Source organism: Lepus europaeus, chromosome 6 (assembly GCF_033115175.1).
Source record: "Lepus europaeus isolate LE1 chromosome 6, mLepTim1.pri, whole genome shotgun sequence".
NCBI lineage: Eukaryota > Metazoa > Chordata > Mammalia > Lagomorpha > Leporidae > Lepus > Lepus europaeus.
This window is the reverse complement of record NC_084832.1, coordinates 3,510,003-3,521,950: the sequence shown is the minus strand read 5'-3', so window position 1 is coordinate 3,521,950 and position 11,948 is coordinate 3,510,003.

Genomic DNA, 11,948 nt, shown 5'->3' with positions numbered 1-11,948 from the left:
GAATGGCCCCTTCCCAAGGCCCGTCTGGCTATGGACACCTTTGGGTGTCCAATCTGAGAAGCTGTGAGCAGCACTGAGCACCCAGGGTGGCCCCGTAAGCCTCAGCACCAGCCGGTCACCTGGGGCAGGTCAATGCAGGTGCACTCCAGGGAGAACCACACTCACCCTCACCGGAACGGACACTTACGCTGCTTAGAGATCTGTCGGCCCTTCCTGCCAGGCTTCTCTGAGCAATGACATCCTTATGATTAAAGGATGCCTTGTACCTGTCCAGCACCACATAGCGCTATTCTGAGGGGAACCCTCCTTTTACAGAGCAGTGGGGTGGAGGACTGGCACATCTGGCTTTCCCCACCCAGGAGCTTCTTGGCTTGGAGGATGGTGAGGTTGGCTACTGAAGACCTAGGTGGGCACGAGCTGGTGTTGTGCACCATGCGAGGGAGGTGTGGTCTGATAAAACGCAGCTTCTTTCCTACACAGAGGCCAATAGATGGCATTGATTCCCCCATACCCAGAACTATGGGTAAGAATCCAAGGACAGGAAGTGGGAATGAGAGCTACTCTTTAAAAACAAATGACTTATTTTACTTATTTGAAAGACAGAGTTACAGAGAGAGTCTTCCATCCACTGGTTCAATCCCCAAATGGCCACAATGGCTGAGCTGATCCGAAGCCGGGAGCCAGGACCTCCTTCCAGGTCTCCCACATGGGTGCAGCAACCCAAGCATTTGGCCCACCTCCTCTGCTTTCCCAGGTGCATTAGCAGGGAGCTGAATCAGAAGTGCAGCAGCCAGGACTTGAACCATACAGGACGCTGGCGCTGCAGGCCCGGTCTTACACCTGCTGTGCCACAGAGCCAACCCTGAGAGCCCACTTTACAACTTGCAGCACACTCACAGAGTTCCTCCCACGCTTCCATTCTTGGCACAACTACCAATGTTCCTGTCGTTTCTGCGTGGAGCGCCAGCAATCTAGTGGCTCTGCACCCAAACAGAGAATCTGTTGACTGACCCACGGTGGGGCCCTTGTCCCACTGGACTGACAGCGGATCCTGTGTCCTCTTCATCACAGGAAAATGAGGAAGCAGCAAGCAGGACTTAGGCTCTCTTCTACCACAGTGGCAAAAGCGGAATAATCGACTGATTATTAACGTAGATGCCCGGGACCCAGACATCCAGGTTTGGGTGGTTCAAGGAATTCCTTGGCTGCGAGGAAAGGAACTTGGAGGAGGTCATCGAAAATCTCAGGTGGCAACCCCAGCTGGGAAGTGTCACGTGAGTTCAGAATGTGACCTCCCTTGGCTATCCATTGAGCTTGCTTCTTTACTGTGAGAAGTGAGCCTAACACTGAACACACACACACACACACAGGCAATGTTCCAATCAAATCACTGGTCACGTTCCAAGCAATAAAAAAACTAATTCTAGTGGCAATTGAGCAAGGGTCCTAACTGTATCTTTGCTGAAATACAGCTCAAAGAGACCTTGACCTTAAAGCTTTGTTGATAGCATAGTATTATTTTTTAAAATATTTTATTTATTTATTTGACAAATAGATTTACAGACAGTGAGAAAGACAGATAGAGAGAAAGGTCTTCCTTCCGTTGGTTCACTCCCCAAATGGCCACTACGGCCGGAGCTGCGCCGATCTGAAGCCAGGAGTCAGGTGCTTCTTCCAGGTCTCCCACGCAGGTACAGGGGGCCCGAGCATGTGGGCCATCTTCTACTGCTTTCCCAGACCATAGCAGAGAGCTGGACTGGAAGAGGAGCAATCGGGACTAGAACCTGGCACCCATATGGGATGCCGGCGCCACAGGCAGAGGATTAACCCAGTGCGCCACGGTGCCGGCCCCAGCATAGTATTATTAAAATAACTCCGAGAGCATTTTGTGTCTGTAACGACACGCATCCAGTGCGGAGGCGTGTTAACCCTGTTGGGAATCCAAGTCCTCCCCAGAGAAGGGAGATGCAGAAATACAAACAGAGAGATGAGGAAGAATGCTATGGGTTCAGATTTGATTGGGAGGTTTCAGATGTAAGTATGCCAAACCCGGCTGGCTCCACCCACTCCCGGTGCCCACAGGGACAAACCCTACTGGTGGCCAGTGTCCCTGCACACAGACCTGGGCTTCTCAATGGCTGACTTCCCTCTGGGGCGGAGAGGAGTCGAAGCAAGCCTGGAATATCGCATTGGGTCGGAAGGTGAGGAAGAATTCAGGACAGCAGCACGCAGCCGGGTGCGAGGGGCTCCCCCTGACCACCATGGCCCTCCTCGCACTCACAGTCTAGGTAGAAGCCCACAAGAACTCATAGAGACAGCTTAGGCTGCAAACACATGGAAGAAAAGCTCTCAATGGGAACCTGTAGCCCAGGCAGGGTGAGTGAAGGCTGCAGTCCCCAATCCTGGTGCCTGTTACTTTATGGAGGCCACTGTTGCTTTGTTATGTAACTATCCCTGGCTCCCTAACTAGCAAAAGGAATACTTGGGCTCCTCTGAAGTGAGTTCAGACAGCCCTCGGGTTAAAAAGGAAGAAAATTGTTAAATATATGTCCGCACTTGTTATTCTGTCTCTTCGCAGGGAAGATGGGATCCATAGACCAGTCCCCGCAGTGTGCACGGGGTAGGAGTTGGATATCCATCCACTGACAGGAGACACTGGGCCAGAACTCTGGGGAACTGGATGCTAATCCTGGCTTGTTCCTTAGCTTTCCTGTTCTGGAGAGGAAGGGAGAGGGAGAGGCGAGTGGAGGAGATCGGGGAGGGGAGAGGATGGGAGGGGAAGGGAGGGAGGGAGGGAGCCCAGGGAAGAGAAAAGTTGGGAACAAGAAAATGAGAAGGTGTCAAGTCCTACGTGAGTGCTCTAAAAACTCCTGATTTCTATCTTAGTGGGAAGTCTAATGCTTTTGAAAAAAAAAAATAGTTAAAGGATGTTTTGTCAACCAGAAAACACACAAGTGATGGTGGACCTCCCAAAGCCAGGGAGGCCTCTGTGTACCCCGAGGAAGCAGGGAACTCCTGCCAGGGGCCCAGGAAGCCTTGGGAGCAAGCACGTGACTTACACAGTGACAGCCGCAGAAGGGCGCCAGGGACGCATGGACGCCGTGGGTGCAGAGGCCAAGCTGGCTGTCTCTACGGTGTACACCGACACAGGTCCCCAGGATGGCCACTCCTCTCTGAATGATGAAAACACAAGTGCTTTGACTCTGTCAGCGTCGCTTAGACCCTGCCTGGCATGAGCCGCAGAAGGAGACAGAGACACAAGGATTCCAGGATGCCGGAGTTTATCAGAGCCAGACAACATCTTTCTAAAACCAAGTAAGGTTTAAGAGATGCTCCCGGGGAATGGGAACACTTGCCCGAGCAGGTGGGGCCCTGAGGAGGAAGCGGGGGTCTTGGAACGCACAGCTCTGCCAGGACAAAGCCACCTGGGAAGGAGCCGAGAGAACCCTGTAACATCTAAGCCTGCAGTGAGAACTGTGCAGAGGGAGTGCAAGGGGTCAGCAGAGGGTCTCCAGGAAATCAGAACAAAGGGAGTAGCCCAGAGCTGCTGTCCCGAGCCACGTTATAAATACCCAGGGTGTCACTGAAATTGAAGTAGACAGATGGTGTAACTTTTCCAGTTAATTTGTCATGTGTTTGTCTTAATCTATAATAATCTCTTCCCACTGATTATTCTGAGGGAGGAAATGTTGCCAAGTGAATGCCTTTGGCAGGGCCACTTGGCCCTTGATACAATCAATCAATGGATACTTTTTTTTTTCTTTTTTTAACAGGCAGAGTGGATAGTGAGAGAGAGACAGAGAGAAAGGTCTTCCTTTTGCCGTTGGTTCACCCTCCAATGGCCGCCGCGGTAGGCGCGCTGCGGCCGGCGCACCGCGCTGATCCGATGGCAGGAGCCAGGTGCTTCTCCTGCTCTCCCATGGGGTGCAGGGCTCAAGGACTTGGGCCATCCTCCACTGCACTCCCTGGCCACAGCAGAGAGCTGGCCTGGAAGAGGGGCAACTGGGACAGGATCGGTGCCCCGACCGGGACTAGAACGTGGTGTGCCGGCGCCGCAAGGCGGAGGATTAGCCTAGTGAGCCGTGGCGCCGGCCAATCAATGGATACTTTTGAGCGGTTGCTAAGTCCCAGGGTTTAGTCCAGAGCTCCAGGTTTTCAGTTTGGAACTACCTGGAGACAATGGCAGCAGCAATGCTTGAAGCCCTGGCATCCAGCCCTTAGGAGGGTGCGCTGTTTGAAGATGAGATGGCGATCAATGGTGAAGAGGAGGAAGATGGAGCCCCCCCCCCCCCCCCCGTCTGCCGTATGCCGCTGAAACCCGGGACAAGCACATTAGATGCAAAGCACCAATACCGTCCCTTAGAATAAGCAACCAAAGCCGGCGCCATGGCTCACTCGGCTAATCCTCCGCCTGCGGTGCCGGCACACCGGGTTCTAGTCCTGGTTGGGGAGCCGGATTCTGTCCCGGTTGCTCCTCTTTCAGTCCAGCTCTCTGCTGTGGCCCGGGAGTGCAGTGGAGGATGGCCCAAGTCCTTGAGCTCCTGCACCCCATGGGAGACCAGGAGAAGCACCTGGCTCCTGGCTTCAGATCGGCGCAGTGCACCGGCCGTAGTGGCCATCTGGGGAGTGAACCAATGGAAGGAAGACCTTTCTCTCTGTCTCTGTCTCTCTCTCCCACTGTCTAACTCTGATTGTCAAAAAAAAAAAAAAAAAAAAAAAGAATAAGCAACTAAAGAAACTAAAGAAACCCATCGGCAATGATGAAGGCACGGAGGATCTTAGGCAGTGCAGATTCTTTGAGAGAGCTCCCCGTGGGGGAGGTTTCAGGGCACAATGTGTGTTTTCTTGAGCTGCGTGGGTCTGTAGCCATCCAGACCCCAGATCCCCATCTGTGGATCAGCTCCAACCTCACCAGCAGCAGGAACCCTCTGTCTTGGGCCACATGGGAAGCGGAGGCCAGCCCAGGACAGGACAGGCCCCTCCATGCACCGACTCAAGGCGGGAAGACCCAGCTCTGCTCCCTTCAGTGGGTCCCACCGCAGCAGGGAGCCGGGCCGCCTCCTGCCCCTCTGTAGGCAGTAGGCATGGTTGCAATGCATCAACCTTGCCTTCACTTGGCTGTGGGTCACCGCCCGACGGTTTCCATGAGGTCACTCCTCGTCCAGCCCCCTCTGGGAGGTTTGCTCACGAGCAGCGCTCAGAAGCACAAAGGGGAGAAAGCCCTCAAAAGGGGAAAGCAGCAGAGAGCGCAGCCAGCTCGCATATTTTCCATGTCACCATCCCACAGCTCACATTCCGTTCTCGGGGATGAAGAAACAATAATGTACAGGCCTGTCACCATAGCTATTAATATCTTGGGCAGCTTCCAGAGGCACACGGGCACAGGGGAGAGTCGGTCCCCGGAATCGCACAGGGCTGGATGGTTTCTTGGGGAGAGGGGGCCTCTCTGCCTCTAGCCCGCCACGTGGGCAGGTTCTAATTTTCCAGGTACACAGAAGCCCTGGGCAGGGGTGATAAGGGCAGTAGGTAGGACTCATTTCTTCTTCTTTTTTTTTTTTTTAAGGGACTTGGAAAACCACAAAGAACACTAAGTTCCCAAACACTCGATTAGCACTTTCCGATCCTATTTTAGAAAACCAATGGGAAGAAATGTAAAGTGGAGAGGGCTGGGGCCTGTTTTCTCATCAAAGTAGAGTTGCGATTGTCAGTAGGAGTTTTGTAGTCAAAGCCCTGAACCGCAAGGGTGATCAAGGGAAGTTTGGCTGCGCTGTTTACAGCAAACCCGGATTAAACACAGCCAAGCAAATGGAAAAGGAAAAGGAAAGACTGTAAAAAGAAGAGATCCTTAGCCGGAAGAATGGTGCTGGAGGGAAAACCAAAAGCCCCCAGCATCGCCCACCTGTCCCCCTGCATTTTGTGTGTCTGTAGCCCTGGCCTGCTCCTGACGTCTGGGTTTCAGCTTCTCAAAGGTTAGGAGCCGCCCTAACATCTGCCACTGTAGGCTTTGTGGAATATTATGGAATAATAAGACCTGTGGGGACCCTGGGGCCTTCTGTGAAGCCAGGAAGTCCCACTGTCCTCGTCGGCACCTGCCCTGGGCCTCCCATGCCAGGACACCCGGAGCCCAGGAGCAGAGGGGACAGAAAGGACAGTGGTGGGGTGCTGTGCATTCGCGAGCTGCCGTCCGGTACCTCTCCCCCCCCTCCCCCCTCTGTTCCTGCTTCCGTACAGAGCGTGAGCACACCACAGCTGTCCAAAGCAGCACCGGGGAAGCAGAGGGTCCTCCTGTCAAGGTGAAAGAGAAAATCCGTGTGGCTACAGAGCGGCCATAGCCGAGTGAGGAAGGAGAGGATGCTAGCGGGCTGGGGGAACCCGCTCTCAGTCAGCGAACCCAGCTCTGAGCTAAGGGACGGCTGCAGGAGGAGGAAGAGGGGACGGGGAGCACTGCCCTGAGCCCAACACCTGCCAGGTGGCGTCTCAGGCTAAGCCTACAGACAGGCGGGCTGAGGCCGGGAGCCCCAGTCTGTCCACAGCACGGAGATGGATCGTGTGGGGGTGGAGAGCGCCGTGGTTTGCCACGGCTTCCCCTCCTGGAGGGATGGTGGGCTCCCAAGTATTCCAGCCTCCCCTCCCCTTTCTCCCTCCACACCTCCCTTTCTTCTTCCTACCTGAACACAGTGGGAGTTAGTGCATTTGTCTCCCTGCATCAGCTACATAATACCCTTCACTCAACATTTTCTTTCTAATTCCAGAAAAGGAAGGGTCACGAGGAATCCAGGAGAGCCGTCTCCCCGTCTTCCACGGTGCCCAAAGTGATGTCTGCTTGTTTCTTATGCTCAGCACTTTTTTTTCCAGAAGCCCTGTTTCCCCCTTAGAGAGTCATCCCCTGCAAGGTGGGCTTCAGTTCCCACGGCTTTGCTTTGGTCTTGCCCTGTGCTCCCCACCTCTGGCTTTGTTAACTATTTAGAAACACTCTGGGAAACACAGCTTTCTCCAGGAAGTTCCCCAACAAGTACCCTTTTCACTGGCTCCCAGAGCAGAGGAAGTGAGAGTTCCCAGGGCTGTACAATCAGGATGGAGGGGGATGTCTAAGAAAATAAATAGGGGCCAGCGCTCTGGTGCAGTGGGTAAAGCCACCGCCTGCAGTGCCGGCATCTCATATGGGTGCCTGTTCTAGTCCCAGCTGCTCCACTTCTGATCCAGCTCTCTGCTATGGTCTGGGAAAGCAGTGGAAGATGGCCCAAGTCCTTGGGCCCCTGAACCCGCCTGGGAGACCTGGAGGAAGCTCCTTGCTCCTGGCTTTGGATCGGCACAGCTCCAGCCATTGCAGCCATTTGGGGAGTGAACCAGTGGATGGAAGATCTCTCTCTCTGTCTCTCTCTGTCTCTATCTATCTATCCATCTATCTATCTACCTCTCTGCCTCTCAAATAAATAAATATTTTAAAAAAGAAAATGAATACAAAATTATTAATAAAAAATATGATACACGACAGCGATTCCTGCTTCTGTCCAAGGTGGAGTAGCCGGTTCAGAATTTATCCTCTTAGATAGAAAAAAAAGGACTAAAAGTATAGAGAACAATGGTTTTGAAGACATTGTTTCCATCGGGGAGTGATGGAAACAAATGACGGCAGCTATAAAGGTTGCCCTGCCTACTGCCCTGAGAGAGTTCCCAAGCCACAGACCACGCACCAGGGCTGAGACAGATCCCGGTACTTGCTCTCACAGGGAACTGGGACATCCCAGGAGCACAGTTCTCGGGACCGAGTCACAGCAGAGTTCTGCAAAGGGATGGTGCTCCAGAGGGCTGCACACATCCTCAGAAGAGCAGCAAGCACCCGCATCCACGTCCCGAGGAGTGGCTGGAACCACACCTGGCACGGCGAGGGACAGGGGCAGCACCTGCTCCCGTGAGCCCGGAGTGAGTGCCGGAGAAGAGGGGAAGAGTCAGCCTGACTGAGGTGGATCCAGGCCTCGCCCACAGAGGAGAGTCAACAGTGTCCTAGATGAGTGGGCTGGAGACCAAAGCCTACATGGAGAACGTTTACGTGAATACCCATCAAGATAAAATTCAAAATCTCTGGCAATCCATCAAAACCTCCCAGAGAGACACAATCTAAAAAGAGGAGAGAAATCAGTTATCTGACACTGATGCAGAAATGGTACAGTTGTGAGAATTAGCAGACAAGGTCATTGATACAGTGATTATACCTGTCTCCTATGTAGTGAAGAAGTTAAGAAGATAATGGGAGATGTAAAAAAAACTATCTAAATCATAGAGATAAAAGCTGCAATGTGTAGGATAAAAACACACTGGATGGGAGTGTGGAAGATAAATATTTGGAAGAAAGGTTAGTGACTTTTTAGGATTTAGAAATAGAAACCATCCAATATGACACATGGGAAAGAGAATTTGGATATAGAAGATATATAGATTCAGATACAGATACAGATAGATATGTAAGAGTGTCCATGAGCTGGGAGAAACTTCAAGAAGTCTAAATAAAGTGTAACTGTGTCTTAATGAGGAGAGAAATATTGGAAGATACAGTGGCCGAAAATTCTCCAGAGTTAATGAAAATAAGGGACCTGTAGATATAAGAAGCTCAACATACCCATAGCACAAGAAACACACTGGCAACAGTCCCCAGGCACACCATAGCCAAATAGTACCAAAACGATGACAAGGAAACAAGTGAGCAGCAACAACAGCAAACGCACTTACCCACAGCAGCAAGAAGCGATGGCGGCATCCCTCCCACAGGAGACCAGGCAAGCGACAAGATCGCTGGGCAGCAGTGTGGAAGCTCCGAACCCAGACAGCTGTCAATCTAGACTTCTGCGAGCAGCAACATCTCTTCCAAAAAGGAAGCTTAAATGAAGCCTATTTCAGATGCGCAGAAACAGAAAGGACTCGACGGGAGCAGAGTGGTGCAGTCAGTCCTGCAGGCGGAAGAGAAAGACAGTGGCTGCCGGCGGGATCTACCGGGAGAAACGACCATCGCAAGGCATGAAAACCTCATGCGTAAAACATGAGATAGTTTAAGTTCCCTTGAAGGGAAAATTGGATACCTAAATGCTTATTTATTTTATTCGTCTTCTTGAAAGTCAATGGGGGGGGGGGTGTCTTCCATCTACCCATTCATTCCCCAAATATTTTCAACAACTGAGTCTGGGCCAGAACAAAGCCAGGAGCCTCAAGCTCCACCCAGGTCTCCTCCATGGGGCCAAGCACCTCGGCCATCACCTGGATGTGCCTCCCAGGATGTGTTAGTAGGAAGCTGGATCAGCACTGGAAAAGCCAGGACTCAAATCAGCTCTCCAGTATGGGCTGCAGGCTTCCAAAGCAGCGGTTCAGCCAGCTGTGCCACATAGTCACCTCGAAAATCGGTTATTTAAGCAATCACGGGTGGGGGTTATCACATCTGCATAATGGATTACAACAATAGCACAAAGGCCAGGAGTGGAATGATGGAAATATACTATTGTAAACTTATTGTAATATGTGCAAAGTGGCATAGTATGGGTGGTTAACGTGATGAGTTAAAGTTCATACAATATACCTCAAATAAACAATAGCACACAAAATGCTGTATTTACAAATTACAAATATTATAACACAGTGTGTAAATATATATGTTTATATATATATATATATATATAACGTTACCATATCTATGTAACAGGAGATTAAATGGAATTAAAAAAACATACTCAAATCCAAAGAAGACAAAAAAAAATTTTAAAAGGACAAGAAAACCCAAGGAGCAAGATGTTTATTTTGAATTGAGCCATGCAAATAATTACACTAAATACAAATGCTTTTAATACTCCAATTAAAACACTGAGATTATCACATTAGGCAAAAGACCCAGACCCATCTCTTTGCTGCAAAAAACCAAAAACAGTGGAAATAGAAGCATAAACTGTTTAGAAACCAGGAAAAGTCCTTATGCTTAAACTAACCAAAACATTACTAGAGCCACTGCATTACTAACAGACAAAGTAGATTTCAGAGCAAAGAATACCAGAAATAACAAAGGCCACTTCATAAAATGTCAATTCATTAAACGTGCATAATAATCATCGAAGTTTGTGCACATAGCAATAGCTATTATAAATATGTGAAAGGCGTAAATCAACCATTGATAAAGTACATATATCCAGAATAAGAGAAACTCTGAAATTCAGTAATAAGAAACAAATTGAATGAAAAATAAGAAAAAAAGGTTTGAAGAGATGCTTGACGAGGTGGTGGAAGGTGAAGAGACAGGAAGCTTAAGCCTCAGCAGCTTAGTCAATATTCCGCTTCCCAGAGCACCTCCCAGATCCGCCTTTGTACCCCTGTGCCTACCGACTGTCTCACTGCAATTCTAACTGAATGGTTGGCAGAGGAAACCATTGCTTAGGCTGAGTGCGTCTCAGGTCGCGACACAAAGCCAGACAGAAGGCAATGCGGCATTGGAGCAGACAGACCTGCAGATGCGAGGAAGCAGCATTCTATCAAAGACGCGTGGCCGCTAGGAGGTGTAAACCACTCAGGCGAGCATTGTGGAGCCCTGGGTCAAGCCTCTACATGTGTCGCCAGCATACGTATCAAAGCACCGCTTCTAGTCCCAGCTGCCCCACGGCCAATACAGCTCCCTACGAATGCTCTGGGAAGGCAGTGGATGATGGCCCAAGTGTCTGGGCCCCTGCCACCCATGTAGGAGGCATGGATGGAGTACCAGGCTCCTGCCTTTGGCCTGGCCAACCTTGGCCATGATTTGTGGAGTTAGTGAGTGGATGGAAGATCTCCCTCCCTCTCTCTCTCTGCCTTTCAAATAAATAAACAAATCTTTAAAAAAAAACACTATACATAACAAAAGGATTGTTTTAGGTTTATGACCTAACTCTGGGAGCTGATTACTCATTCAATGGGAGACCATTTTCTCCACTGGTGCTGCGACTTGAACAGAGAAAACCAGAAGTGAGGTGAAGGTGGAGGTGATGAAGGTCGTGATGGTGTTGGGGAACAGGACTGCAGCTGGAGGTGCAGGTGGAGAGGATGGAGAAGTGGAGGTGGGAGATGCAGAAGTGGTGGTGGAGGTGGAGATGATGATGGAGGTGGAGGTGATGTTGAAGTGGTGGTGGAGGTGGAGGTGGAGAGGATGGAGGGGTGAGAATGGTGGAGGTGGAGGGGATGGTGGGGGTGAGAATGGTGGAGGTGGAGGGGTTGGTGGGGGTGAGAATGGTGGAGGTGGAGGGGATGGTGGGGGTGAGAATGGTGGAGGTGGAGGGGATGGTGGGGGTGAAGATGATGATGGAGGTGCACAGGTAGAAGTGGAGGTGGAGGTGGAGGTGATGTTGAAGCAGTGGTGGTGGTGGAGGTGGAGGTGTCAGTGGAGGTGGAGGGGATGGTGGGGGTGAGAATGGTGGAGGTGGAGGGGTTGGTGGGGGTGAGAATGGTGGAGGTGGAGGGGATGGTGGGGGTGAGAATGGTGGAAGTGGAGGGGATGGTGGGGGTGAAGATGATGATGGAGGTGGAGGTGGAGGGGAAGGTGAGGGTGAAGATGATGATGGAGGTACACAGGAAGTGGTGGTGGAGGTGGAGGTGATGCTGAAGTGGTGGTGGTGGTGGAGGTGGAGAGGATGGAGGGGTGAGAATGGTGGAGGTGGAGGGGATGGTGGGGGTGAAGATGATGATGGAGGTGCACAGGTAGAAGTGGTGGTGGAGGTGGAGGTGATGCTGAAGTGGAGGTGGAGGTGGAGGTGATGCTGAAGTGGAGGTGGAGGTAGAGGTGTCAGTGGAGGTGGAGGAGATGGTGGGGGTGATGTTTTAGTGATGGTGGAGGTGGAGGTGGAGGTGTCAATGGAGGTGGAGGGGATGGGAGTGAGAATGGTGGAGGTGGAGGTGATGATGGAGGTGGAGGTGATGCTGAAGTGGAGGTGGAGGTGGAGGTGATG